The sequence below is a fragment of the Gossypium arboreum genome, chromosome 5 (genome assembly GCF_025698485.1).
Source record: "Gossypium arboreum isolate Shixiya-1 chromosome 5, ASM2569848v2, whole genome shotgun sequence".
Lineage (NCBI taxonomy): Eukaryota > Viridiplantae > Streptophyta > Magnoliopsida > Malvales > Malvaceae > Gossypium > Gossypium arboreum.
The window spans coordinates 40,142,613-40,148,064 of NC_069074.1; the positions used below are offsets into that span (position 1 = coordinate 40,142,613).

Consider the following 5,452-nt stretch of genomic DNA (forward strand, 5'->3'; position numbering starts at 1 on the left):
AATACTGTCAAGTTGATCTATGACTATCTTAAAGCCACTTCATCGACAGAAATCTTATGCCAATTTAAAGAGAAAGGACATTGAGTTTTCTGTATGAGATCAGATGTTCCTGAAAGTGCCACCGTGGAAAAAGGTTCTCCGATTTGGAATCAAGGGCAAGCTGAGCCCAAGGTTCATTGGACCTTACCGCATTTTGAAACGTGTTGGGCCTGTTGCTATCAATTGGAATTACCGCCAGAATTGGAACAAATTCACAATGTGTTTCACGTCTCGCTGCTGAGACGGTATTGGTCTTATCCATTACACATCGTCCCTATTGATGATATCGAGCTGCAATTGGATTTAACTTTTGAGGAGGAACCTATCTATATTCTAGATCGTGACGCTAAGGTATCTATGGTTCTGTACTCCACTTAAGTGATCAAAGTCAGGAGTTCGAATTGTGTCTTTAGAAAATTTTTTATTCAATTTTAACTAATCATTACCTTTAGGTCACTAACTTAAAATCAATTATGTGTAAATCTATGACAAGAATGAGCCTGTTGGTTCACTGGTTAAGCCTCTGCATTCTTTTTGGTCCTGTGTTCGAGACGAAATATGACGGTGTTAAATTTGCACAGCAAGAGGTCGCTGATTTTTATCAAACAATTCAGGGACGTACGTTCATCCCTGAACATGATTTTGATCCAGCTTCCTCGTTTAATGATGAGTTATAGGACGATGTACACTTTCATCGTCGGGACAATTTTTGCTTGCTTCCCAAGCAAGTGTCCATTGTACATGTAGTGCTAGAGTTTTACTTCAATTAAAAAATTGGTACGCATGACTGAGTATACGTCAGGCATGGTAACATTGATATTTTCCCTGCCACCATTTGTGAGTACTATGGTGTACCGTGCTATGAAAGAGACAACCTATTGTCTCTTGACTTGAACAATTTCACAAATGTTGACACGGATGCCATTCTTAGAGAATTTCATCCTACTAAAAAGCCTTAAAATAAAAAATGGTCCCCAAACTATAGCGCTCTTTCAATTTATGTACTTAAAACTTTTCCTTTTTTGTTAGAAGTGCTACTTGAACTTTCATTATGTTAACACTATTGGTCCTTCCGTGAATTGTCATTTGAAATAATTATCTGAGTCAACAAGAGCCTTACGATGATGTTTAAGTATGTAATTTTTTACAAAAAAATATTTTATTTTATTTAACATTTTAAAATGATTTTATTTTAATTTTAAAGAAAATATATTTTAATGTTTATACTATAGTATTGTATAGTATTATAAATTAAATTTTTATATGAAATAAATTATATAATATATTATAGAACTAAAAATTGAATTGGGTTTCTCGTCCATAAATTATTGAGTCAAATTTTTTACCCAAATCTAATTTTGGTGCTTAATATTTTTATATGCACATTTCCAAATTACGGACAAAATTTCAAATTTTGGTCGGCCAATTAAAACAATATTATATGCTGCTGCTTTAATTAGGAAAGTTAATTTGTCAAGGTTTATATACTTATTGCTCCTCCTTTGGATCTTTCACCTTGGTTCTTTCCTGTGAACGGAATTTAAGACAGAAATTCTAACACTACTATTGGGACTGGATATCAGGGATATGATTTTTATATGTGTATATATTTAAAGATATTTTAAAGAAGCATACGATGTAATGTATGTACAGAAAATAATTTTCATTGCAAAAATTTTATGGAAAATGGTAAGCTAAGTGTAACCATCTTCAAATCCATCCAATTTAGGCATCAGCCAGTAAAATGATTTGTTGACAAGTAGAATCTAAAGCCCCTTCGATCTTCATCAACAAATAGCTGCCATAAGATATTTAAATAAACTATAAGTGAACCAAACCTGCAGGAACCTCCCACATAGATGCTTCTGAATGATAAATATATGACAAAATTTTGGTAAATGATAAAATACAATTTTTTCAGCTTAATGGTAAGTCTTCAGTCCATCATAAATTTTCATAGTGAAAGACCAATATTTTAAATTACTCATTGCTAAGATCTCGATATATTGCTTTTCCCACTGGAAGTTTTCTGCACTAAAACATCAAAACAGAAGTGACTTAAAGAAGATAAAAATGATGAAGCAAGTAATTTGTTCGACTGTCTTTCCTCTCCTTTGCATTCTTCTTCTTTTTCTTAGTGTTGAAGCACAGACGTGCAGCCCTAGTGGCAAGATCAAAGGGAAAACCCCTCCACCAGGGCAATGCAACCAGGAAAATGATTCTGATTGTTGCAAGGATGGCAAGTGGTACACGACATACAAATGTTCACCCCTGTATCAAGCCAAACGAAAGCAACACTGACGCTTAACAGCTTTGAGCGAGATGGAGACGGTGGTGCACCATCTGAATGTGACAACCAGTACCACTCCGATGATGACCCTGTGGTGGCACTTTCTACAGGGTGGTATAATAACGGGAAGAGGTGTTTGAATTATATCAACATCCATGGCAATGGAAAATCTGTGAGGGCTAAAGTTGTGGATGAATGTGATTCTACTATGGGATGCGATTCGGACCATGATTATCAGCCCCCTTGCCCTAACAACATTGTTGATGCCTCGAAAGCAGTTTGGAAGGCTCTTGGAGTGCCTGAGAACGACTGGGGCGCGATGGATATCTATTGGTCTGATACTGATTAATCACTTTATCCATATTTATATTTATAATGTATGTACTAGACTAAAGATTTCTTGTGCGTCATTGTTAACATTTATGTTACTATTAATGTAAAATTTATATATATATATATATATATATATATATATATTATGTATTTTGAGCTGTAAATTGTGGTTTAAATCTTCATTATTTGCTCTACCCTTACTTCATACTTGGAGAAATTCTTAGTTAATTCTCGAAATCAAATGAGTGTTAGATTTGGTACGCATTTGATAGGGGTATAAACAAGGCACTTGTGCTCGCAAGTTATTCGAAAGAAATTCGAAATCGATTCAAGCATGAGCAGCTTAAATAGTATTCGACCAAATTGGAGCCATATTTCAAGCAATGAATTTTGAGTAGAGCTCGAGCTTGATGAATCTCAACAATCAAGGAGCATATATATATCCATAAATCAATTGGCATATGGGTATAAAGTTCATTGTCTTTGTAACTGTTTCTCTTCCATGTTTTTGTAGGTCATGACTTGTGGGTAATATTCATCAATCTTCTCATCCTATGTAAACTAGGTAACATGTTTCTGGTAAGAACTAACCTAGTTCATGGTTGCCTTGATTTATCAAAAAATTTACTTTACTCGAATTTAGTCACCAGGGCCGGACATAGATATGCTTTTCTTTTTCAAGATTTTCATATATTTGAAAAGTTTTTGGAAGATTATATCTTAGTTATTTTATTCACACATGTACGTTGTATGTAAGATCTTAAAGAAAAACGATTAGTGGAGTTTTTGTTTCACCAACACAGGGTTTTGGGTGAAGGGATTATAGTCCTAAATGTTGATGGATCAGCCTGCTTTCAAAAAACACCATGTGTGTCGACAAGCAGTCTCGATGATAATTCAAGAAAGCAACTGAATCAAATATTAAAAGCTGCTATGACCATTAACAAAGAATTTTTTTTTTCTTCCTATTTTATAAAAACGGGGAAGAATCAACTAAGGAGAGAATTTACAAATGTGGAGGTTGAACTCTAAATAAACTAAAATCACCAATCAATCTACGTATCTAGTTTGTTACCAGTCAAAGCTCTTCGTCGTACAACTAAAACTACTCTAGATATTGTCCTCCCTTTGCGGCAAATTTGAAAAGTTCCAACAATAAAAATAAATTTAACAGTGACGTCAACTAAGTCGTTGTAGTATAGTGGTAAGTATTCCCGCCTGTCACGCGGGTGACCCGGGTTCGATCCCCGGCAACGGCGATCATGTCTTTTCGTTTTTCAATCTTTCTAGCTTTTGTTAGTGATGCAATCAGATAATCTACTTCCCTAAATGCTTATTTGGAGCCTTTTGGGACACTAAAAAGCAAGATTGTTAAAGCTGCGGCACTCACGCTTAATTCAGAGTTTTACTTTTAAAATTTTATTTCATGTTTGAACTCTTTCAATTAAGTTTGTTTATGTTAAACTTCAATCACTGGTGTCTATTAAGCAAGCAACCCTATGCTTCAACAACACTTTGCATCAACAGCCTATGCTTCCACCCCTAGATAATAAACCAAGTCTCCTATATCCTTTAATAAGAATTTTTCATCAAGTGATTTCACCAATACATCAATTTTCCATTGATCATCCCCTGTAATGACTATGGCTTCCACATACACTAGTAGATACGCTTTCTTCCCGTTAGTGTTCTTAAAACAGAGAGCAATGTCGGCCGCTGATTGTTTGAACCCCAGTTATCCAACCTACTCTTTAAGCTTTTCAAACCATGCCTCTAGGGCTTGCTTGAACCCACAAAAGGCCTTTTTCAGTTTATACACTAATTGATCTCCTCCAACAGTACAATGCTCAGAATCAGGAAGTTGTAACTAACATGTATACCTCTTCTATGAACTCCTTATTCAGAAACGCATTGGGAATATCTAATTGTCTCAACTTTCATTTGTTGGTTAATTCAAAGTGTAAGAATGATCCTCACTATATTGTCTTTAATTTTTGGATTGTCAGTTTCCTTGAAGTTATGTCCAACAATCTAGGAGTACCCTTTTGCGACCAGTCTAGCTTTATACCTTGCTGAACCTACATGTCTTTTGACTTTGAATATGCATTTACATCCCACTGGCTTGTGACCCCTTGGAAATTTAAACAAGCTTCATGTATCTTGTTTTATTATTGCATACAATTCAACTTCTACTACATTCTTCCATTAAGGTTGACTAACAGCTTCAACAAAGTCTCAGGGCTCATCTAGTGAAAGGTTTACAAAACACGCTTAGCGCTTATGAATACCAGCCTTTGCACAAATAAGCATAGGATGAATATTCATTATTGTAGGAAGAGGTCTAGGAGATATAGAATTTTGTGCAACGTCAATTGGCTCTTGTAGTGAGCAATTGAGGTGGGATGGATATTTATTAATTGGAGTGATACTAATTAATCACTTTATCTATATAAATATTTATAATGTCTGTATTAGACTAAAGAATTTTTTGTGCATCTTAGTTAAGGTTTATGTTACTATTAATGTATTTTGAGTCATAATCTTCATTGTTAGCTCTATTCTTACTTCTTATTCGGAGAAATTCTTAGTACTCGAATTTAGATGAGTGTTGTATTTGGTTTGTTTAATAGAGGTGTAAATGATGTACGTGTGCTCGAAAGTTGCTTGAGTTAAATTCAAAAAGAAAATTCAACTTCGATTAAGGCATTGTCGAGCCAAGCTCAAGCTTGAGCAGCTTGAATTATTAAATAAACTAGGTTTCTTTAGGGTTAAGGTACCAAGAGGTCCCTG

The 5,452-nt window shown here is 34.8% G+C and overlaps 1 non-coding gene and 1 pseudogene across 1 annotated transcript; both read left to right on the forward strand.

The window, feature by feature from the left end:
- The first annotated feature begins 2,115 nt into the window (after nucleotides 1-2,115).
- Nucleotides 2,116-2,779, forward strand: LOC108451491 (kiwellin-1-like; annotated as a pseudogene).
- Nucleotides 2,780-3,849: 1,070 nt separating this feature from the next.
- Nucleotides 3,850-3,921, forward strand: TRNAD-GUC (transfer RNA aspartic acid (anticodon GUC)). The gene has a single exon. It is a non-coding gene; the product is annotated as a tRNA-Asp (tRNA).
- Nucleotides 3,922-5,452: the final 1,531 nt, after the last annotated feature.